Source organism: Vombatus ursinus, unplaced genomic scaffold (genome assembly GCF_900497805.2).
Source record: "Vombatus ursinus unplaced genomic scaffold, bare-nosed wombat genome assembly UNPS02014847.1, whole genome shotgun sequence".
NCBI classification, from domain to species: domain Eukaryota; kingdom Metazoa; phylum Chordata; class Mammalia; order Diprotodontia; family Vombatidae; genus Vombatus; species Vombatus ursinus.
In genome coordinates, this window is record NW_020954625.1 from 13866108 (window position 1) to 13890485 (window position 24378).

Below are 24378 nucleotides of genomic sequence, written 5' to 3' on the forward strand. Positions count from 1 at the left end.
TAAACCAATTCAAGTTCATTCAAAAAGCATTTGTTAAGCACCTACTAGGTGCCAGGGACTATACTAGGTTCTGGGGATACAGAAACAAAAACAAACAAAAGGTCCTTGCCTTCAGGAAGCTTGCATGAAGAGAATATAACTTGCATAAGGATTTACTTGTATTTTCTCTGAATTATGTGTACCTTCACAGGTTTTCATTTTTCTTAAAGATATCTGATACTCCTTTCTCCCTGCACCCTCCCCATAACCCCAATGCCTGTTTTCTTAGCTCTTTCATCCTTCCATCATGAGACAGGTAATTTAAAAAAAAGGGGTGAGTGAAAGGAGAGGCTTCTCTGTGATTCTGGGAGCTCCCACCCCTGCACCCCAGTATCAGAATCATGGGAGGATGGGGCAAGGGGAGCTCCCTGGCTCAGCAGCTGTACAGCATCTCATTCAGGACATTAGCTCTACCCCCTCAGAAGAGTTTGACTACATGACTCCAAAAAACTTTATTTAGTTGCAAACACTCTTCATTTCATTGTGAATTTAGCTCGTTGAATCCCCAGTTATCAAAGGCAGCTCTTGTTCACGTGAATAACCAATTTACATCTGGCAAAGACCTCGTGTCTGACTGTGGACGTCAGACCCTTATATTATTTACCAAAACACACAATTTGATTATGTTCCCCCTACGCAATCCAGTCACGAGGGGCCTCTGGTTGTCATGTTAATTATATTCTGCAGAAGGTCAATGGAAGCAGCATAAATTAGGTTTTTCACTTAGTGCTTATCAGAAGCTAAGAAATATCATTAGAGAATTTTGGATGTACCAATGAAATCCATGATAAGTTTATTATAGAGATTAGACCAAAGGAAGCTGTTAAAATTAATAAGCTTATAACTCTAGTCCCTGGTCATTTATTTACTAAGGTTCTGGACTTACATAGATTGAGTTAAAAGTTGGGGTACATCTCCTTAAAAATCTCTTTGGCACATACCTCCACTTTTTGTTTCCTTTGGGAATATCAGAATCTAGCTTCTAAGTTTTGCCAGCAAAGGCTAATTTAGTCTGACTGAAAACTCAAAGGAATTTCTATCTCAGCAGTCCTTGGTAAAGGCCAAACCCAAAGGCATAACTCATGTGTGAACTTCATCAGTGGTAAGATATCAATCAGCGGCTGATCCTCAGTGATACTATGCCTAGATAGCAGAAAGCCCCTCAATGTTGTTATCAATGGGTCATGGACACCAATGGCAAAAGGGCCAAGATCATGCCCTTCCAGGGATAGCAAGGGGAGAACAGTGTATTCCTAGGGTATGCTGGGCTGTGTTACAGGGCTATGTATCACAGTTCCTGTATAAAAAGCCTTCTGATAGAAATACTGGATGGAATGCTTTGAGGTAGGTGACCACTAAGTGCCCCCTCCAACTTGGAAACTCTATGATTCTATGCAAATATTGAATAAATTAAGGGGGGGGGGTCAGGGAGAAGACAAGATTCTGACATTTATTTGTTGTTATATATCACAGTTCCTGTATAAAGAGCCTTCTCATAGAAGTATTGGATGGAAGACTTCGAAATAGGTGACCACTAAGTACTCCTCCAACTTGGAAACCCTTATGATTCCATGCAAATATTGAATAAATCTGGGAGGGGGGAGGGTAAGAGAGAAGGCAAGATAACAATATTTATTTGTTGCAAATTCTATACATATTGAATATCCTGGCAGAGCTAGATGATATCATAACAATTCAATTCCAAAGCATTTGCTAAGCATCCATTTTTTGTGAGACTATGCTGAGTTCTGAAATTAGCTATCATATTAATTATTATCTGTTTGGGGCATCTAGGATACAGTGGATAGAGCACTGGGTCTGGAGTCAGGGATATCTAAGTTCATATCCAGCCTCAGATATTTACTAGCTGTGTGACCCCGGACAAGTCAGTTAACCCTGTTTGTCTCAGTTCCTCATTTGTAAAATGAGCTAGAGAAGGAAATGGCAAACAACTCCTGTATCTTTGCCAAGAAAACTCCAAATAGAGTCACAGTGAGTCAGACACCAATGAAATGGCTCGACAACAATTTGTTTTGTAGTTGAGGAAAACGAGACAAAGACAGGTTGTCCATTGACTGGAATCTTACAAGTGAATTGGTCGAAGAACTGGGATTAGAATCCAGATCTACTAGCTCTTAGTGCATTCTACTATATAATGCTGCCTCCCGTTGCCATATCACCATGAATCTGTGATTTCCTACTGTTTTTCATTTTGCTTCTGTTCTAGCCCATAGTAGCCAGGCTTTTAACAAAATTGCAAGAAATAACCTTGAGTATTGATGCTGGTGTTGGTGGGAACATGCATATTTTCTTGTGACATCTCTCTTTCCTTATCCCTTAGATTGTCTTTGGTAGGACATTTCCATTCAGCCTTTAGCCTTAGCATTCATTCCTTATATATAGTGGTTTTTAGGAGTTTCACTCCAAAGGAAATTGATGGACTGTGGTGTCATCAGCATGGATGTTCTTTCTAATGACACAAGTCACCACCCTTTCTTTCCATGTCCCCACTTAAGTCCATTGCAAGAGGTCTACACAATGTTCTCGGTCCCCTCCTATCTTCATCTTTTTAGAATGCTTTTTTTGTTTTCTGTTTTTGTTTTTGTTTTTGTTTTTTTTTTTTTTTTGGTTAGGCAATGGGGTTAAGTGACTTGCCCAGGGTCACACAGCTAGTAAGTGTTATGTCTCTGAGGCTGGATTTGAACTCACGTCCTCCTGAATCCAAGGCCGGTGCCCTCTCCACTGAGCCACCTAGCTGCCCCCATCTTCATCTTGACATCCAACTTGTACATTGGTTATTCTTTACTCTTCTCAGTGTCTGCTTGAAGACCCCTTGGGTGATGAGCAATTTGGGGATAAGGAAAGAGCAAGCACCTGAAGAAATCAGCCTTGTGAAGTAGATAACTTTTGAGATGGGTCTTGGAGGATGGTGGGAGACAGGTGAAAGGAGGAGAACATTGAAGAGGGGGCAGGGGTACTGCCCGTGCAAAAGCTTGGAGGAAATAAATGACACTCTGTGTATGGAGAGCATTGAGGGGGGCAGTTTGACTGTAATGGGGAATGCCTGAGAGGGGCAAGGTCCTGTTCCGGAAACTGTGTGGACGACGTCCTGGAAAGAAATGAAACCAGCTAGACACAAAACCGATCTGTAGGAAAAGGGCTTTTTGGGGAGGTGTAGTCAAAATGGAAAGGTGAGAGCACTCTTGTGGAAGAAGAGTTGATGAGACGTCATTCTCATCATCATTCTTGGAGTTTCAGAAACTGAAATGAATTCGAGTCAGCTAATGCCGACTCTCAGTGATGTTTACTGGATAGTGTGAAGTGAAGCTAGGCCCCTGACTTCCCATAGTCACTGGCTTATGCCTTGAAGCAGAGAGATTAGTCGCTCTTTCATCATTGAACCAAGGTAGTTTTAACTACTGATGCCACTAATGTGTGACTAGCTGTTTCTAAACTTAACTAATCACATGGCTGGCGCATTTACCGATGGTGGTTTTACGTCCCGTGAAACATTCCAGTCTGCCAAAATATTAACGGAGGCAGTGAATGACTGTGGCCATGAGCCTGGGGACTATAGCTAGATGCTCGAAAGGGAAGTCAGCACTTAATGGCTTTCCAGGCAAGGAGCCACTAAGGAAGGCACAGTGCCAATTAAAATGAAGCCTCCAAATTTATCTTCCTTCTAGGGACCAAGCCCTGTGCAACCTCCCAGGAAGGAAATCAACTCTCGTTAGGGCCTTAGCAACCTAATCTGGTAGCATTGCTAGAGCAGGTCAATTTTTCTAAAAGAACCTTTATACAGGGAAGGACCACATATAGTAAATTATCACTAATGGATAATTATGATTCATATCTTAAGGGCCCAATAAAATGACTGAAGCTTGAAAGGTAACTTAACTTAAAACCAGGAGAGCACAGGATCCTAGACTAGTTAGTGCTTGAAAGAATATCAATGGCCAGGCTAGGCCACTCTCCTTCATCTTAGAAATGGGAAAACCATGAGTCTATGGAAGCTCCAGTTTACTAATCTTTTAAATGGGGATGATATAATAGCACTTACCTCACAGGGTTATTGTGAAGATCTGATGATATTATGTTTTAAAGGGCTTTGCAAACTTTAAAGTGATATGTGTGTGTGTATAATATAATAATATATAATATTAATATGTAGTGTATATATAATGTGATAATAATAATAGTATATAATACCATTAGTATTGTGTGTGAGTGTGTGTGTGTATGTCTGTGCGTGCGCGTGTATGCAGAGAGAAAGAGAGAGAGACAGAGAGAGATATTTGATTGTTGTCCTTTGTGCTCAAAAATGACATCACTATATTGGGGTCAAGGTACAGTGTGTCTGACTATGACTGATCAGACCAAAACAAATACTATACTAGTATACACATACACACACATATATGTGTGTGTATGTGTATATGTATATATTCATATATATATTATACATAGTGTGTATATAGTATATAGTATACTATATATATTATACTACATGTATATTATAAGCATGTATGTATATGTGTGTTATATATACAAATCTGTCTTTCCATACTACTACTATTATTATTATCATCATCTATTATCATCATCACCCCAGATCATACAAATAATGTCAGCAGCACGACTGATTTCAGGTTCTAGGATTCCAAGCACAGTGTTTTCTTTCCAGCTTGGAGATGTCGATCACAACCCAGGTAATATTTTCGGTGTTTTAGAGAGTGGCTCCAAGTCTTAGAAGCTGGATGGCCCAGCTAAGTGTAAGGGGCTAGGATTTGACCCCAGGTCTTCCTGACTGCAGTCCAGAACTCTGTATTAACACACTATGGCATGGTGCTTCTTGGAAATGTCCACTGTTCAGAGCATAAGAAACGAATTTCCCTTTCACAGGTGAGGAAATTGATACAACTGCCAGCCAATGTTAGGACGAAGTACTGAGAATTCAAGTCCTTTAGACTTGTCACTACCTAGAGAGAAAGAATAATGCAGTTGGTAGAGGATTTGGGGCCGGGGCAATGTTGGGGAAGAGATGAACAAATGGTAGGAATTCTGTGTCTCCTCCCAGCTCTCCAGGCTTTCCTCTGTAACCACACTTCCCTTGTGGCACACAGGTGTCTCTAAGTGTCTCTAATACTGGCTCATTAGGCTCTCTTATTCAATCAGTGGACAAGTCCTTTCTCCAGGATATCTTCCATCCCATCTGTCCACTTCTCTCCTTCCATCAGCCACACTCATTCTTCAGGTCCTCATCATCTCTTACTGACATTTTTGTAATACTCTGCTAATTGTTCTTTAGTCATTGATCAAGTAAACTGTCTAAGGCAAGGCAAGTTGTCTGACTTCTCTCATTTCCTGGCTGTGAAATCTTCATTGCTTCCCTATCAACTACGAACTAAAATACAAAACTTCATTTCTGGGCATTTCACAGTCCTCTCCAGTCTGGTTCCTTTCTACTTTTCCAGCTTTAGTTAAACCATACCCCTTTTGTGCCCCATTTTCTGGCTGATGTCATCTTACACGCTTCACTCCCATACATTCACAGGCAGCACAGTCTATGTCTGTGTTATATTCTTGGCATGTGGTAAGCCCTTACTAAGTGGTTCTTGATCGATCACCTCCATCCTTAGCTGTAATAGCCTCCAGCCACCTCTCAGTGGCCACCTCTTCCTCTTCCATCCCAGATCAAGTTTCCCTTTCCCTTCTACAATGCTTCTCTGCTCACACCCACTGAAAGTGATTTCTCCCTCCTCAGATGTTCTTAGATACTTTATCTGCATCTCTGCTTTAAACTCATTAGGTAATCATTGTGTGCATTACACTACAATGTGTGTGTATGTGTTGGGGGGGGCTAACTTCCTCTAGCTGAATGGGTGAGAACAATTTGTTCCTATGGCCATGAAGGTGGCATTCTAGAGCACTTAGAGCTTGGTCAGACATTGAAGACTCCAAGGTCATTCACGGCATGCTGGGCCATTGCCAGCCATCTTGACTCTTGTCCTGCCACTGGACTTCAATGATTCAGGAAGACAGAGTGAGGCTGATGGCTGTGTAACTGGCTCACTTTAATCCAATTCACACACAAGTCAAGACATCACCTCATGATGTCATTGGTCGTCTTTGAAAATGAAGCAAAAACAACTATGTGCATATACGTATACATGTACATGTACATATACATATACATATACAGATACATACACACAAAGTTAGGTGATGCAAATAGGCCTGGAGTCAGGAAGACTCATTCTCCTGAGTTCAAATCTGGCCTCAGACACATACTAGTTTGTGTGACGCTGGGCAAGTCACTTAATCCTGTTTGTCTCAGTTTTTCTTCTGTAAAATGAGCTGGAGAAGGAAATAGCCAACCACTTCACTCTGCTAAGAAAACTCCAAAGAGTTGAACAGGACTGAAATGACTCAATAACAACAGTAACTCATGCAAACACACACCGACACAGACAGACACACACACACACACACACACACACACACAGAATAACAGGAGCAGGGATACCAACAATGGACAAATCAGGAAAGGTCACTCATTAAGAGGTTCCACTGGAGGTGAAGAGATGAAGGTAAGGTGCAAAAATGAGAAAGTTCCTGCTTTCGGTATTCTACAAATAATGTACGCTGATATGTAATGTACAGGAAACAGCTCTATTTGTTGAATTCAATTAGTTGTTTTGACTAAAGTTTCTCAGTTCGATCAGGAAGATCAAAATCCTTTACCCTCAGGCAAGGAAAGGTTAATTATAGAGTGTGAATATCACTCACTAGTTGGAAAGTCTCCTGGGACAAGAATCCAGATTCTGGCTATTTATATCATGCCTGATACTTAAGCAAGGCCTGTACCAGTGCCAATCTCTGATTTACAGCTGAGGAAACAGAGGCACAGGAAGATTTAGTAGTCACACATGGCCAAACAGCAGTTGAGTGCCAGAACAAGGATTAAAATGCCTGACTCAAGAGTTTCTCTTCCTGCTAGTCCTTCCCCACCCCCCCCCCAAAAGCCATGTAGAAGACATTTGAACTGCCTGCCAAGTGATCCTATGATCTTGATAAGCAAGAGGGCTGGAAAATGGGCACTGGTACTCTTCACTTTTCATAAAACATGTTCCTGAAAGGCTGTCTCTAAACTAGATTTTTCCCCAAATTGAATTGTAAATGCACCAAAAGGGAGAAGCTGAATGTTTCAAGGGGACTTCCTTTGGTAAAACAAAGAATCCTTTATAAATCATTTTCCTCTCCAGATACATCTGTTTTGTAAGGTCAGGTTCTGATGCACCAGTATTTCTTTAAGTGGGTACACGTGTTTGTCTTGGCCAACCTTCTAGGGCTGAAGGAAGGAGATCAAAGGCAGGGGCTAGCCTCCCTTCCTTCCCTAGAAGTAGTGCCTGGCAGTGTAATTGGAAGGAATACTTTCTGCTTAGATGATAAAGACTGAATGATGGCAGAATGGGAAGAATAAGGATTTTTTTTTTTTTGGGAGAAATTTTGAGGTCACTAGAAAACAACAAAAATATAAACAACCTTCACCCACAGAAATAATCCCCCCCAAAAAACACACCAAGATGATAGATGCACGGTGTTAAATTTTAAATCCACATTTCTGCTTCTTACTACTAAACCTGTGGACATTTTTTTTTTTTTTTGCTTTTTGGTGAGGCAATATGGGTTAAATGACTTGTCCAGGGTCACAAAGCTAGTAAGTAGTGTCAGTTGTCTGAGGCCAGATCCTGTGGGTACTTTTGCCAAATCCCTTAACCTCTCTGGTCTTCAGTTTCCTTAAAATAAAGGATTTATGAGATTTCTTCCACCTCTAAATCTGTGAAACTACTAGGTAGGGCTAAGAAAAGAAGTCTTAGGGAAGAGTCTGATTAGATAGTCTAAAATACAATAGAAGCACCCAGAACATCTTTTTTTGTTGTTGTTGTTGCAAATGAAACTTCCCATAAAATATACTTCATCTGATCAAAAATCATAGGTCATTACCCAGATGTTACATTTACTTTTAGTAGTCAGCTAGAGAATGGCAATTAATGCAAAACAGAAGTATTTATTTAATAAAACAATGTAGCAAGAGAAAAGTACCAATCAAATATTCCTCATCAACCTGGACAGACTTTCCCCACAAATCACATATCATCGATGGAAAGAGTGGACCAACCTAGGAAATACATTGAAGGATTGTCCATACTGTATAGAAAGTACATATATCATTCTTCATCCATGCAGAGATAGATATATGTATGTGTGTGTTATCTAACATTGGTTCTTAAAAGTGTGGTCTAGGTACACTTGCAAACATCCCAAGACACTTCTGGGAGGGCTCTAAAGTAAAAACTCTTTTTAATAACAATACTAAGATGTTTTAATTTCTAAAACAGTAAATATATATAACCTCACAAAAAAAAAAGGGGATTTCATTGATTTTTAAAAGAGTCTAAAGGGGAATGGTTCTAGAACCAAAAAGGGTTTGTGAACCTCTGGCCTGGAGTATATGGGGGGGAGAGCAGATAGAGACATAAGGATGTAGGCTAAAAGCACATACATGGAGGAACAACACCCCCTTTATCATAGGCTGCTCCCGCCGCTTCTCTCCCCGCCACCACCAGTTGCTCCCCTTACCTGTTTCATAGACAAAGAGACTTTTTCTGACCTGTGGGATTTTTTTTCTGTTTGTTTTTTTGCTAAGCAATCGGGGTTAAGTAACTTGCCCAGGGTCACACAACTAGTAAGTGTCATGTGTAGTGTGTCTGAGACTGGATTTGAACTCGAGTCCTCCTGACTCCAAGGCCAGAGCTCTATCCACTGCACCACCTAGCTGCCCCCTGACCTGTGTTCTGATGGTCCCACAGACTCTTAGTATGCATAACGTTGCTCTCCAAGGGCATATATTTCGGGCGTAGCAACATTTTCAATGTGTCTAGGAGATTTCACTTCTTTCCTCATAAGAGATATGGGCTTTCTCATCTCTTAACTTATAGAGTCACTTACAGAAGCTATGTATCAGCTGTTTTAGTGAGAGCACTGTAGTTCACCCAGTGTTAGATTAGGGGAAAACACTTAGCTTTTCACTTTTCATAAGAAGAGAAAATCTAGGAACTGACAGGTTTTAACTCTTCAGCTTTTTCCCCTCCAAAAGGATTCTTGCCTTCAGAGGCCAAGCTTTTTTTTAGAATAAAGAACACCAATCAGTTACACGAATCTGTCTTTTAACTTACCACATCTGGGGGCCTTGTATTGAAGTCCCAGACTTATCTCTTACTTAGGGTTAGAAATAACTTCCAACTCCCATATAACCCTTTAAATGTGTATCCTTTGCCTTTGCCCATTTCAGGAGTGTGGGAAAACCTGCTAAAAAATAAACACAAGAAATTTGTTGGTTCCAAAATTTTTATGAACACCACCACTGTCCTGCCCTTATGAATAGGGATCATTTCATTCTTTGTATTTGTAACTCAGTGCTTCTGAGACACAGTGTTGGGGCACACATGGGTGGGGGGGGGGAGGAGAGAGCAAGCATGCTTAATTTTAAATACTTGTTGAATTGAATACTCTGATGCAAATGAAAGGGAGAAGAGAATAGGCAAGAACCAAAAATCCTAAGTAGAACAATTAACCCTTCAGCCAATCCTTTGATCCATAATATCCCTGACTTTATGATGTCTTTTTGACCAGCAACCAGAATAGGAAGACTTGCTTTGTTTGCCTGAGAGGACTGATGTAGGAGGCCTGAGAGGGCTAGTGTAGGAACAGCAACAAGTTGAAGAGTTTGTAGAATATAAGGCAAAATGTAAGGGAAAACGTCTTATCAATTTGAAATAGCCAAGACGTGGAATGGGAGTGGCCTCAGGAAATTGTGGATTCCCTCTCATTGAAAGTCTCTCAGGTAAGGATGAATGCTACCTGGTTGTTAGGGAGGAGGATTCTTGGATTTGATTAGATAGGAGATTCTGTAAGTATTTGTGTATGTACCTCCCCACCCCCCAAAGTTACACATTATCCACTTGCAAATTAGAATTGAAGTCATGAAACCCAGGAATACCAAACAAGCAGCAAGAAAGTTATTAAATACCTATGAGAGAGACAGAGACAGACAGACAGACAGACAGACAGACAGCCATAGATACAGACTTCCACCTCACTGCTGGATGAGAACATTTGTTTCAGTGGCTGGGAAGGTGGCTGAAGCAGATGGAGTGTTAGAGCTGGGTCACACCTTGAAGACACCAAGTTCATACACTGCATCCCCAGGCCATTGCCAGTCATTTTGACTTTTGGCCTGCCACTGGACTTCAATGACTAAGAAAGAGAGAGAGCCTAATGTTTTTGTGAAACTCTGCTTCACTTAAATTCAATTCACAAGCAAGTGATGTCATTGGTCCTATTTGAAAACAAAGGACAAGCAAAAACAGATCTAAGTTTTGTGTGTGTGTGTGTGTGTGCAATTGTACCTCACAAGCTCTGGGGGTACAAAGACAAAAGTAAAGCCATCTCTTCCCAAGAAGAGGTGATATTCTAATGGCAGATACAACATTATGAATATATAATAAATACACAGTAGCTTTGAGGGGAAGTTCTAGTGTGCCCTGGAAGATCAGAGAAGGTTTTCCAGAGAAGGTGGTGCTTGAACTGCTAATCCCTGGTTTCCTCCCAGTTAAAGCACTACCTTCAATGGAGGAACAGCTCTGTCTCTGTCTCTGTCTCTGTCTCTGTCTCTGTCTCTGTCTCTGTCTCTGTGGGGAGAGGCGAGCAGAAATATGGGCCGATGTCCTTTGTGAAACAACCAGTAGGCCAATGTGACTCGATTTTAGAGGAAGTGGAGGGGAATAAAATGGTAGTAGAAAGGTAGGAAGGGTGGAGGCTGTAAGGGGCTTGAGATGTCAGACCTCAGAGGAGCCCAGATCGAGGCCCAACAAGGCCCTTCATTTTACAGATGAAGAAACCAAAGCCTCCAGAGACTTGGTAATTTGAGGAAGGCTACGGGGAGGCAGAGAACCCGGCCTTCACTTTAATTTTGCATGATCCGTTTTTGGCTTCGTCTCCCATTTAAAATGCCTTTTACAGAGAGACCTTAGAGGACAGATGTGCAAAGCCGATACTGTAACCGCCTGATCCGCATGGGCTCTGCGTGCTCAGTTACTTTCTAACAAAGCTTCACAAGGCTATCACGGCATAAGGCGTATGGGATAGAAAAGTAACACAAGGGACTGGCCTTGGCCTCAGATATCTTACCGTCTTCTGTCTAACAGTATCATGGCCTTCGGACAGGAATGGGGTTAGCCGCTGGAAATGACCCTTTCCACCATGAGGAGCGGTAAGTCGTTGGGAAAATTAACCCATTACCTGCCAAGGTGTGATACATAAGAACGTAGCTTCTTGCATCAAATGAGAAGTGTTCAGAAAGCTAGAAAACTTGCGTTTCAAAGTCCCACTGTTGGCACCCTTCTTGGGAGTCAATGGGATTGAGAAGAGGAAGGGGTCTTATGGGCCACAGATAGGTTCAGAGTAACAACAAAGACTGCCTCCACCTACACCCCCCTCTCCGTGATCCCCACGGGGGAGGGGTCGAGGGGGTGGGGGGGAGGAAGAAGGATGGGCTGCCCCATCCTGCCACCCCCCCCACCCCGCCCCTATGGGGGGGTTGGGCTGCAGTGGGGAGCACCTTTGAAGCTAAAGCTGGATGAAGGGAGGCAGCTTGGCCGCCGCTGCTAGGCCGGGGTAGGGGTGGGGGGCACCCGCGGGTGAACTTTCCCAGCGTTCACCGGGTGTGGACCATGTGGAACTGTGCCCGGAGACAAGAGTGGTGCCCCAGGGGAGGGGCGGGGCAGTCCCCAGAGCCAGGAGGTCGGGCCCGCCTTGGGGATCTCGGGGTGTGGTGGCCGTTCGGGGCACGTGTCGGTGCTCGGCGGGGGGCGGGGTGGGGCCCTTCGGCCCCTCAGCGCGCGCGCGCAGCCCCGGGCCGGGCCCGGCCACCAGGCCCTGTTTTCATGAATGAAATCCAATGCGTGCCTATAAATAGCCGCGAAGGCTGCTCACGTCACAGTGGGAGCCGTGGCCGTGGCCGCCGCCGCCGCCGCCGCCCACTCCCTCCTCCCGCCTCCTCCCGCTCCTCCCCGCCCCCTCCTCCACCGCCTCCCCCCTCCTCCGCCCCCTCCCCACCCCCAGCCAGCGCAGCCGCCCGGGCGGGGCGGGAGGGCAGCAGGGCTGGGCCGGAGCCCCCTCGGGACCGGACCGGACGGGACGGGACAGGACGGGACGGGACGGGACAGGGCGCGTCGAGCGAGCGGGTGAGCGTGCGCCCCGCAGCAGCCGCCCCAGCCGCGGACGGCGGGCCGGCCGGCCGGCCGGGCAGGCGGCAGGAAGCCAGCCGGGCGGGCCGGCGGGCAGGGGAGGGGCGGGCGTGCCATGCCGCTGCCGCCGCCGCCGCCGCCTTTGTGCAAAGTTGGGCAGCGGCTGGCGGGCGGCGGCAGCGCGCGGCGCCCCGTGCGCCCCCGGGCCCCGAGCTGTGGCTGCTAGAGCGCACGCCCCCCGGCCCCTGCCCGCTGCCAGCCAGCCGGCCCTCCCTCCGACCCGCCGCCGCAGACCACCGAGCGCCGCCCCCAGCTCCAGGGCTCCCGGGCTGCCGGGCTCCCCGGCTCCAGGGCTCCCCGGCTCCCCGGCTCCAGGGCTCCAGGGCTCCAGGGCTCCAGGGCTCCAGGGTAGGTTCTGTGTCGTGAGTCCGCTATTGTCCCAAACTTCCGGAGCAGCCGCGGCTTCCTCGCTGGCCGGTACTCCGGCCGCCCTCCCTTAGGGGCAGCGCTGTCTGCGGTGCCGATGACCGTGCCCCTGCAGACAAAGGGAAGTGACAGCTGCGCCCCCGGCCCCCCCTCCTCACAGCAGGGGTCCACTTGGCTCGAGGAGGACCCCCCCAACAGGTTGCACCGCCCCCCCGCCACATACACCCTGCTCTTCAAAGGCAGGGCTTCCCAAACCCCCCCCCTCCCGAAATGAGGCTGGTTCTTCCCTGTGCCCCGCATGACAAAGGGCTGTGCTCTGGCACGCCCCGGGCACTCGGGAGGCATGGACGCAGGAGAAACCGTCTCTGATCGTACTTGGCACCCTCGGGATAGTTTCCCGATCAGCCCAGAGTTTGGTGCTCCCCCACCCCCCACTCCTGCGTGTCTCTGTGGAGTCTGTTGTGGGTTGCTGTGACAACAGCTGAGGGGCTGATACCCTGCACGAGGGGCTTGGAGATCCCACATACCTGGTCCCGGTCCTCAGAACTCTTGGAGGGGGCTAGCCAGGGAAAGGTACGAGGATGGGAGGGCTTTCCACCGCAGGAGACCTGAAAGGAAGGGGGAGGGGAGGAATTTTAGGCATTCCAATAAATTGCTCTGTTGGCTGGGCTGTTTCTATCCCTTGCGATATCAAACATCTCAGTGCTGAGAAATGTCAATATTTGGACTTGAGCAAGCCAGAAAGTTGGAGCAGGAGAGTCATGCAAAGGGTCCTGGGCTTGCCTTGGCTCAAGTGAGCCCAAGCTGTGCGTTTGGAGCTGTCTGTAAACATCTGCTCAAGTTTGATCCAGCCACTGTCCGGGGCAGATCTAGGAAGGGAGGCCCAGAGAGCAACCCTGCCTGGGACTCCTCCTCCTCCTCAGTTCCTGCTAGGGGGCTCTCTCTGGGCTCTCCTGGGGCCTCCAATTGCGTCAGCCAACAAACATTCAGCACCTACTATGTGCCAGGCACTGTGCTAATCTCTGGAGACACAAAACCAGCCGCTGCTTTTAAAGCATTCCTGATCCAGTGGGGGAGATAACAGTGCAAAGACCTACGTGCCTGCAAGATATACAGGGGAGACACTTAGCTTGAGCCTGCCCTGGCTGGCTCACTCAGCACCCCTGGCTTCTGAGCTCCCCACTCATGCTTTAACTTTTTTCCTTTTTATTTTGTTCCTGTTTTCACTTCTGAATCTTATCTGTTCTGGAAAAGATCAGGCTTCTTCATTTTTGCCAAATAGCATCCACCTGCCTTCCCCCAGATAGGGGAGAGTGAGTCAATGTAGATTCCTTGGATTTTGTCTGGGCAGGTTTCTGGCTCATTGAGACACTGTGTTTACAAACACTTGTCAGAAACAGGGAGTTGCTTCTAACTCCTCAAACTTCTCAGAGGCCTACGGCAATCAGTAGCTATTAGTAAACAGAGCTGAGCGTTTTTCAGTGTGAACTGAGACAGCAGGCCAGGCACATACCTCTACAGGTGAGTGAGTGAGTGAGTGAGTGAGTGAGTGAGTGAGTGAGCTGGACCATTGTTGTCTCCAAAGGAAAGAAAACTCTGCTTCTCTTCTGATTTCTCTGAACCTCATCTGGGCAGATGAAATGTGAACTGAGTTTGTTAAGATGGGAGTGGGCCTGTGCTCTGTGTGGCATCAGGAAACCTTTCCACAGTTGCTCCCTGCTCCTTGGGGGATATCTCCTCCAGCCCCTTCAGTTTACAGAGGGGAAAACTGAGCCCCAGAAAGAGGAAATAACTTGTCCAAGATCATGAAGATGATGGAGGTGGGATTCATACCCAGATTCTCTAACTGCAAATCTAATAATCTTCCTGCTCTAATCATGTGGAATAAAGGCTGCAGAGACTGAAAGGCAAACATGGTAAGGTGGCCTTAGAGTCAGGAAGACAGCAGCTGGGTAGCCCCCAGCAAAGCACTGTCTGATCCTTTGGTTCCTCTGAAAAATAGGTGTGACCACATTGGCAGAAGGTCTTTTAGTCACTTGGCAAACTTTAAAGGATGATATGAATGTTATTAGAGTTCTACACCAGTATGTGAGGTCAAGAACTCTTATCAATCAATTTGTATGCCTTAAGCACCTACTGTATGCCAGACAATAAAACATAGTGGGTTTTGAGCTGAAAGAGACCTTGTTGTTCTTCAATTGTGTCAGACTCCTTGTGACGATGGCATTTTCTTGGCAAAAATACTACTGGAAGGCTTTACCATTTCTTCAGTGGATTAAGGCAAGCAGAGATTAAAGTGACTTGCCCAGGGTCACACAGCTAGTGAGTGATTTGAACTCAGGTCTTCCAGACTCCGGGCCCAGCATGCTGTCCACTGAGCTATCTAGTTGCCTCTCAAAGAGACCTTAGGAGTCATCTAGTTCAATCTCTTCCTTTTTTAAATAGTATTTTATTTTTTTCCAATTACATGTAGAAATAGTTTTCAGCATTCACTTTTATAAGATTTTTGAGTTCAAAAGTTTTTTCTCCCTTCCTCCCTCCACTCCTCGTTCCCCCCTCTCCATGACGGCAAGCAATCTGATATAGGTTATACATGTACAATCGTATTAAACATATCTCCACATTAGTCATATTATGAAAGGAGAATCAGAACAAAAGGAAAAAAAAACAAGAGAAAGAAAAAACAAACTAAAAAAGGGTGAAAATCATCTGCTTTGATCTGTATTCAGACTCCATAGTTCTTTCTCTGGATGTGGATGGCATTTTCCATCATGAATCTTTTGGCATTATCTTAGATCATTGTATTGCTGAGAAGAGTCAAGTCTTTCAAAGTTGGTCATCGAGCAATGTTGCTGTTACTGTGTACAATTCAGCATCAGTTCACGTAAGTCTTCCCAGGTTTTTCTGAAATCTGCTTGTTCATCGTTTCTTACAGCACGATAGTATTCCATTACATTGATATACCACAACTTGTTTAGCCATTCCCCAATTGATGGGCATTCCCTCAATTTCCAACTCTTTGCCTCCATCAAAAGAGCTGCTATAAATATTTTTGTATATCAAATGTATCATTTTCCCTTTTTTATGATCTCTTTGGGATACAGATATAGTAGTGGAATTGCTGGATCAAAGGGTGTGTACAATTTTATAGCTCTTTAGGCATAGTTCCAAATTGCTTTCCAGAATGGTTGGATTAGTTCACAACTCCACCAAGAATACATTAATGTTTCAATTTTCCCACATCTTCTCCAACCCCCATCATTTCCTTTTTCTATGATATTTGCCAATCTGATAGGTGTGAGGTGGTACCTCAGAGTTGTTTTAATTTGCATTTCTCTAATCAATAATGATTTAGAGCATTTTTATATGACTATAGATAACTTTAATTTCTTCATCTGAAAACTTCCTGTTCATATCCTTTGACCATTTATCAATTGGGGAATGACTTGTATTCTTATAAATTTGACTCAGTTCTCTATATATTTGAGAAATGAGGCCTTTATCAGAAACACTGGCAGTAAAAATTATATCCCAGCTTTCTGCTTTCCTTCTAATCTTGGTTGCATTGGCTTTGTTTGTGCAAAAGCTCTTTAATTTAATGTAATCAAAATTATCCATTTTGCATTTCATAATGTTCTCTATCTCGTTTGGTCATAAATTCTTCCCTTCTCCATAGATATGACAGGTAAACTATTCCCTGCTCTTCTAATTTGCTTATTGTAATCATCCTTTATGTCTAAATCATATATCCATTTTGACCTTATCTTGCTATATGGTGTAAGATGTTGATCTATGCCTTTTTTCCAGTTTTCCCAGCAATTTTTATCAGATAGTGAGTTCTTATCATAGAAGCTGGAGTCTTTGGGTTTATCAAACAGTAGATTACTATGGTCATTGACTAATGTGTCTTGTATACCTAACCTATTCCACTGATCCACCACTCTATTTCTTAGCCAATACCAAACAGTTTTGATGTTTCCACTTTATAATATAGTTTTAGATCTGGTACTTTGCATTTTTCATTAATTCCCTTGATGTTCTTAACCTTTTGTTCTTTTAGATGAATTTTGTTATTATTTTTTTCTAGCTCTATAAAATAATTCTTTGGTAGTTTGATTGGTATTGCACTGAATAAGTAAACTGATTTAAGAAGAGTTGTTGTTTTTATTATATTAGCTCAGCCTACCCACGAACAATTGGTATTTTTCCAGTTGTTTAGATCTTACTTCATTTGTGTGAAAAGGGTTTTGTAATTGCATTCATATAGTTCCTGGGTTTGTCTTGGCTAGACTCCCAAGTACTTTATACTGACTAAAGTTATTTTAAATAATCCCCTCCTTTTTTAGTAGAAGAAACAGCCCCAGATAGGTGAAGTGAATTCTTTTCAAGTTGTTGATATTCAGTCGTTTTTCAGTTGTGTCCAACTCTTTGTGACCCCATTGGGGATTTTCTTGACAAAGATACTGGAGTGCTTTGCCATTTCTTTCTCCAGCTCATTTTACAAATGGGCAAACTGAAACAAACAGAGTGAAGTGACTTGCCCAGGGTCCCAGGGTCAGTGTCTGAAGCCAGATTTGAACTCAAGGTCACATAGCAAATAAAGAAGAGAGTTGAGATTCGAACTCACTTCCTCTGATTCTAAATCTAGTACTTTCCACTTTGATGAACTTACTGCTTGTACTTTGCCCGGATTTTGCATCCAAAGGCCCTTCTCTAACCCCATGGTTTTTCTCCCCTGATTTAAAAGGACACTTTGGAACATACACAGTGTTGGGTGATGGAGCAGATGTGTACAGTAGGACCCTAGTGAATTGAATGTTGTAGGACTCCCAGGGCATGTGCACCAAAGGACTCCTTCAGAGTATCACACAGATGACCTGCGGTAACTGGGTAGCTGGGAAGCCCCCGTCATCTGCTTGATAAAATGCCATCTAAGAACTCATTTTCTAGGCAAAGCAGCTGTTTTAAACAGTGAATCCAGTGTGGAGAGTCAGAATACTGGCACACACTGTCATGGCCCTTCAGTATACCAGGCAACCCTAAGAGGAAATAAGGAGGATGTGCCTGTCTTCATCAGTGGGGATGATTACCCTCTCCAGGTGAGATCATGGCTCTGGAACACAGGAGGAACAGAAATCCAGCATTCTGATTCCCTAATCTCAACCAGAATTCATGGTGTGAGCTGGGAATCACCGGACTCCAGGCCTAGCCCCACCACTGTTGCCACTTCTGTGTGACCTTGGACAAGTCACTTGACCTCCTCTAGGCCTCGGTTTCCCCATCTGTAAAGTGAAATGGGCTGGCATAGATCACCATTGAGATGCTTTCCAGTGCTGTATTTATGACGTCAACATGCGCCATTCACTTTGTTTTGTGCCCTCTGTTTTCCAAGTGTTTATTTTTTTTTACAGTCCCAAGGTACACATAATAGACATGTATAAACTATAAATTGTTACCTATCAATCTCAGAATATACCAGACAAAAGCAAAATAAAGGCAGCACAGACTAGTGGAAAGAGCACGAGCCAGGGGACCTTGCTAGGAAGGCCTAGGTTCAAGTTCTACCCTTGACTCATATTGACTTTGTGGCCCCGGACAAGTCTCTCCTGTTTGGGGACATTACTCTCAGAGACTCGGTTTATAGATGAGGAAACCGAGGCAAACAGGTTAAGTGACTTGGCTAAGGCCCCATAGCTAGTAATTGTCTGAGGCTGGATTTGAACTCGGGTCTTCCTGAATCCAGGCCCTGTGCTCTATCCTCTTAACCACCTCCCTGCTTCATCCTAACAATACATCAGCTGCAAATTTAAGTTCCTGTTTCTGTCTGGTGAGCCATTTTGCATGTGTCCGTCCAATAATAATTCTTTTCAATCTCAAGTCTTGTAGAAGTTACCCAACTCAGATACGTGGCATGCAAGGGAGAATGAGGCTCTTTACCTGAGAGTTAAGGTCAAAGCTTAAGAGGCAAGTGGTTTTTTGATGTTTACTGACTGTGTTGACCTTGGACCAAGTCATTTTAACCTCCCGAAGGTCAAGGCCTCAGTTTCCTTATCTGTAAAATGATTGGAGGGTTGGCCTAGGTGCCCCTGAGGGCTCTCTAAATCTCTTGTGATCCTCATCTGTGATTGAGCCAGAACTGAGATCTGGTGTAAAGATCACTGAACTTTGAATCAATAGACCTGGATTTGAATCTTTGCTCTGCAACTTGCTAGCTAGGCAATTTACCTACTTTTGTGGGCCTCAGTTTCTTCCTCTGCAAAATGAGGGGGTTGGATTTGATAATTTCTGTGGGTCATTGAAGCTTGGAATCAGTGACCTTTCCTTATTTTGTACCAGTGACCTTTCTTAACTTCATAAATCAATCATAAACTGAATGTTGGTTGTAGCTCAGTCATTTTTCAGTGGTGTCTGACTCTTCCTGACCCCATTTGGGGTTTTCTTGGCAAAGACACCAGAGTGGTTGACTGTTTCCTTCTCCAGCTCATTTTACAGATGAGGAAACTGAGACAAACAGGGGTAAAGTGACTCGCCCAGGGTCACACAGCTAGTCAGTATCTGAGGCCAGATTTGAATTTAGGGAGATGAATCCTTCTATCTCCAGGCTGGGGCACTCAATCCACTGTTCCGCCTAGCTGCAACTAAATTGAATGTACCTGATTTCTTTCTCAACTGCCTTAGCCTAAAGTGATCGTGGTGGCTGGCCATTGTACTTTGTTTCCCATAGAGGGTGAGGTACTTTAAGCTTAGCCTGTAAGCTTAGCCCCAGAACAAATGCCCTGGAACTTGATGTACTAGATGAGTATCAGTTTGCTCTCTGGTATGAAAAGAAAGCAAAAAATAGAATAAAATGAAATGAAAGGAAGAGCAAACTTCAGCACAACACGACATCTGAGCTTGAAGCAGCCTTCTCCCAAGTTGTTTTTGCCCCCTCAGTGAAATTCCTTGGCTGTCGTTTTCATGGCTGTTTTTGAAATAATATCATTTTAAATGGACTCCTTCATTCCAGCGTTAAGAGCCAGCTACTTAGCCCTCCCTATCAGCTTTCATTCACTTCTTGCACTGGAAAGTATCACATCTCCTTCAACTTAATCCCCTTTCATGGGGAAAGAGAGCCATTTTATTCGTTGGAGATGACCCCTCAAGACCCTGGAAATCAATCCCTGGGCCAAAAGTCCTTCTTAATGCCCTGCACGCTTTGGGGCGGTTCCACCTCCTGGGGGCTTCTTTGTTCACTCCAGGACTAGGTACTGGAAGCTGCCTGAAAGCTGGTGCTGGAGAATCAAGATTTGATTCCACAGCTTGATGGCATTTCTTTTGGTCACATTCTACACACCAATAATTCAGCAATGAGGGGGAACAATTCCAGTCTTGCTTTGCGTAGGTCAGTAAGATAGTTAATAACCATTGAGGGAGGACCCACTCCCTGGCTGAGCACTGGAGAGGTGGAACAAGGAAAACATAAGCCAGAATTGGGGTATGGTAGAAGGAATCTAGGCTTTAGAGCAGGAGGACCTGCATTTGAATCTCATCTCTGTCATTTTTACTTGACGTGTGATCTTGGGAAAGTCACATTTCCCTATCCTGGGCCTCAGTTTCCTCATCTGCAAAATGAGGAGGTTGGACAGATGGACCTCTGAAACCCCTGCCAGCCCTGCACCATAATCGTGGACTCTTTGTTCTCTGGTCCTGAAGTACCTACAGTCTTGGAAGGAGATGGAGCCGTTGAAAATGGATTAGAACGATGAGCCAGGTTAGTGCCAAAGCTTCCTGGGCAGATAATGCGATCCCCTGTCATGAAGCAGAGATAAGAAAGACTGGAGGAGCTCAGGCTGTTCCGTCCTGTTGCACTTTGGTGGCATCCCGTGGACGGACATGGGGAAATGTCAAACAATTAGTGTCCATGCGGATCTCTAACGTCATCTGAGTGAACATTTGGGGGGAATGTGGTTACCTAAATTCCTATCAAACAAGACAAGGAGAGATCCTGCTCCTCACCAGCTGCAGCTCATATAGTCTGGCCTGTTGGAAAGTGTGTTGGAGTCAGGGGAAATCTGAGTTCAAATCCTACCCCTGGCCCTCATTCCCATATAGGTGGGAGTGGGTGGAGGGCCTGGATTCAAACCTACCTGTAGCACTTACTTGCTGTGTTTGACCACGTCCAAGACACCTTAATGCCTGTGCACCTCAGTTTCCTCGGCTATAAACAGGAAGTGTTGATGAATGGGAGCAGTGGTGGCCCTGAACTTGGAATTAGGACAAAAATGAGTTCAGATCTTGTCCCTGTCATTTCCTATTTGTCGATCAATAAACATTGATTCATCTTCTGCTAAGTACCAAGTACTGTGCTAAGCACACCAGGGATTCCAAAGGAGGCAAAAGCCAGCCCCTGCCCTCAAGGAGCTCACAGTTTAATGGGAAAGACAACACACATGTCTATGCAATTTCTATTCAGGAAAAATAGAAAAAGATTAAGAGAAGGAAGGCAGGAGAATTAAGAGGGGGTAGGAAAGGCTTCTGGAAAGATGGAACTTTAGTTAGCATTTAAAGGAAGCCAGGGAAGATGAGAGAAGGAGAGAGAGAAACGAGAGAGAGAGAGAGAGAGCGCTTTCAGGCGTGGAGGATAGTCAAAGAAAATGGCCAGAGCTGAGAGGTGGAGTGTCTTGTAGCAGCCAGGAGGTCAGTGCCTCTGAATCACAGAGTATATGATAAGGAGGGAGTGTGGTATAAGAAGAATGGAAAGGGATGACAGCACTAGTCAAAGGGCCCTAGGTAAAGCAGACCTTTACCTTTCTTGAGCCTAAATTTGCTCATTTGGAAAATGGGAATATTAAATCCTATAGTGATCTGCTTCACAGAAATTGAATGAAGTTCAAATGAGATCTTGTGTATAAAGTGTTTTGCAAACACTGTGATGATGATGAGGAGGAGGAGGAGGAAGAAGAGGAGTTGGAGGAGAATTTCATTCTTATCTTCCTATACATTCAATGGCATTCAGTACTGAGACAAGTAACTATCATAACTTTCTTGCTAGCATATTGTTTTATATTTAATGATTAGTGGATGATTGCGGAGGTGGGTAAAGTCACTGCTTTTTGTGAATGAACGGAAGCGACGGAGTATGAACCAACCTTCTGTTGGCTCACTGAAAGCATTCTCTGCAGTGCTCTCATAGCTGACATAGTGATGAGAATGATATATATGCCTTATCCTATAAATCTATGCTTTTGATTTCTTCTCTATAGGGCTAGGTCTTTATATTTTGAGATTCTGAGTCTTTGGTGGGGTGACATTTATTAAAAAGTTCTTTTTAGGGGTCAGTGTTGTGTCCAGTATGGTGGACAGCAACAGTCTTGACTATGATAATGGCCCAATTCCAGTATAGTCTTTGGTTGGAATCCCAAGGATAATATCTGTCTTGGAAAAAATGGCAACCTCCTGATTGTCTAATTCTAGCCACTGGGCTGAGGGCTCTCGAGGTATCGGGAAGAGGCTTAATTTCTGCAGCCCGCAGGAACATGTTTCACAGTAGTACAAGTTCATTTATGATTCCTAGTGGTAATGGCCTGGACCTGGATGACCATTACAAATACCTCCTTCTCTATAAACAGTTCTGCGTGATTCAGCCATTTGCTTAACGCTTCTCTGTCAAAATATCATTAGCTGAGTTCATGGCTCTCACCCGTGGGCCACGCTTGGGTCTTCACAGGCTCCATCCAGAGGTAAGCCACTTTTAACAATATCCAGGGGGATGATCCAGTTGTCAGTCTTTGCTGTTGCTTGGTGAAAGGATGTCTACTTGTTCCAAAATAATCTCTCTTAAGCTTTTAACCTTTTTATCTCTATCAATCCCTTTCCTTCTTTTTGACCAGGAAATGTATTCAATTTTGCATAGATGCCTAGGGGAATAGGACCTATATTTCATTGCTAATATATGGGGTTCTGTTAAGGTACTTTCCAAATCTGTCCTTAGCAAGTTTATAATCCTGGAAGTATAGGTTAAGATGTTATTATTATTATTATTATTATTATTATTTCCAGTCATCCCAGACTAAAGAGGACCAAAGAGGCCTGTCACAACCACATTTCTACTCCCTTTCATTACTATAGAAGCTAGAGATTTTCCAGTAAACAGTAGCATGACATAAGGAGGAATGGGAGAACCAAGTTTTTGTTAGGAACCATAGTTTTCTTTGAGATGAGAGTTGTGTGTGTGTGTGTGTGTGTGTGTGTGTGTGTCCTAATTAAACTTTGCAAATAGGTCACACCCAAAGATGGAGCAGCACCTTCTTAGCTTTGGGCTGTATTGAGGCCATCTTTGCAATCTATTTTTTTTTAATTAAGGAAATAAACAGTAGGTGCTATCAGTCCCCATTATAAAAATAGCTAACATTTCAATAACACTTCACATTTTGCAAAGTACTTTATAGACTTAATCTCACTTGACCCTCAGAACAGCTCTGTGGGAGGCAGCAGTACCAATATCTTCATTTTATAGAGGAAGAAGCTGAGGATCGGAGAAGGCCATCTCTCTCACCTGGTTCTCCATACCTATCTGACCGCTCCTTCTCTGTCTCCTTTGCAGGATCCCCATTCAGGTCATACCCTGTAACCATAGGTGTCCCCTGGGGCTCTGTCCTGGGTCCTCTTCTCTCCTCTCTCTACTGCTTCACTTGATGAGCTCACCAGCTCCCCTAGATTCGATTATCTCTTCTGTGCTGATGTTTCTTCCTCTATTTGTCCTGCCCCAACCTCTCTGCTGACCTCTTATCTCACATCTCCAATTACCTTTCAGACGTTGTGAAATGGATGTCCAGTAGACATCTTAGATTCAACATGTCCAGAATGGAACTCATTATCTTTCCCCCTAAACATTCTCCCCCTTCCCCATCCTATCTTCCTTTTTACTATTGAGGACAACATCTCCCAGTCCCTCAGGGTCCCAATGTAGGGGTCATCTTGGACTCCTCACTCTCTCTCACCACCCCCCATATCCAACCTGTTAACCAAAGCCTATCAATTGCACCTTTGCAGCATCTCTTGAATACACCTCCTTTCCAATATGCCTCCTCTCCTCTGACACTGCCACTCCTATGGTCCAAGCCCTCATCACCTCACACTTGGATTATCACAATAGCCTGCTGGGAGGTCTGTCTACCTCAGGTGTTTTCCCACTCCAACCTATCCTCCATTCAGCCACCAAAGGGATTTTTCTAAAGTACAGGTCTGACTGTGTTACCCCGCCTCCCCCACTCAATAAATTCTTCTTTTTTTGCTCCCTATGACTTCCAAGAGCAAATACAAAGTGCTCCGTTTGGCTTTCAGAGTCCTTCCTAACCTACGCCCCTCCTACCTTTCCAGTCTTCTTATTCCTTACTCTGCACCACAGGATCATTGCTCCAGTGACACTGGCCTCTAGCTGTTCTATGAACAAGAGCCAGGAAGGCACTCATTACAGCTTGAACCTAGAGTCAGAATCTTCTGCTCCTGGGCTTCTGCCTTTCTCCTAGCCTACAAGCCTCTGCTTGCCTGGCCCTAGGCTCTTTAGGATGGCTCATCCAGGGAAGCCTGGACTTGGAATGCCTTTTTCTCTCAAAATTCCCCT

The 24378-nt window shown here is 44.4% G+C and overlaps 1 protein-coding gene and 1 long non-coding RNA gene across 7 annotated transcripts in view; one reads left to right on the forward strand and one right to left on the reverse strand.

Annotated features, from left to right (window-relative positions):
• The window catches only part of RHOBTB1 (Rho related BTB domain containing 1), a 198999-nt gene that overhangs the window by 93378 nt on the left and 81243 nt on the right, over positions 1-24378 (forward strand). Inside the window, exon 1 of one of the 5 annotated variants that reach the window (XM_027840644.1) lies at positions 12322-12347. The exons of 1 other annotated variant lie outside the window; for it this stretch is intronic. The gene's annotated coding sequence lies outside the window, so the exon portion shown is untranslated. Of the gene's footprint in view, positions 1-12321; positions 12348-12707; positions 12759-13172; positions 13350-20441; positions 20527-24378 lie in introns of those variants that run through there. 3 more of the 5 variants (XM_027840641.1, XM_027840643.1, XM_027840645.1) reach the window with 3 other exon arrangements.
• On the reverse strand, positions 4631-11627 carry LOC114026883. 2 transcript variants are annotated; one of them, XR_003567176.1, is made up of 3 exons: positions 11293-11627; positions 9279-9408; positions 4631-5018 (listed from the first exon to the last, which is right to left on the reverse strand). It is a non-coding gene; the product is annotated as an uncharacterized LOC114026883 (long non-coding RNA). The 2 variants fall into 2 exon arrangements; XR_003567175.1 differs by having other exon boundaries at positions 9279-9411.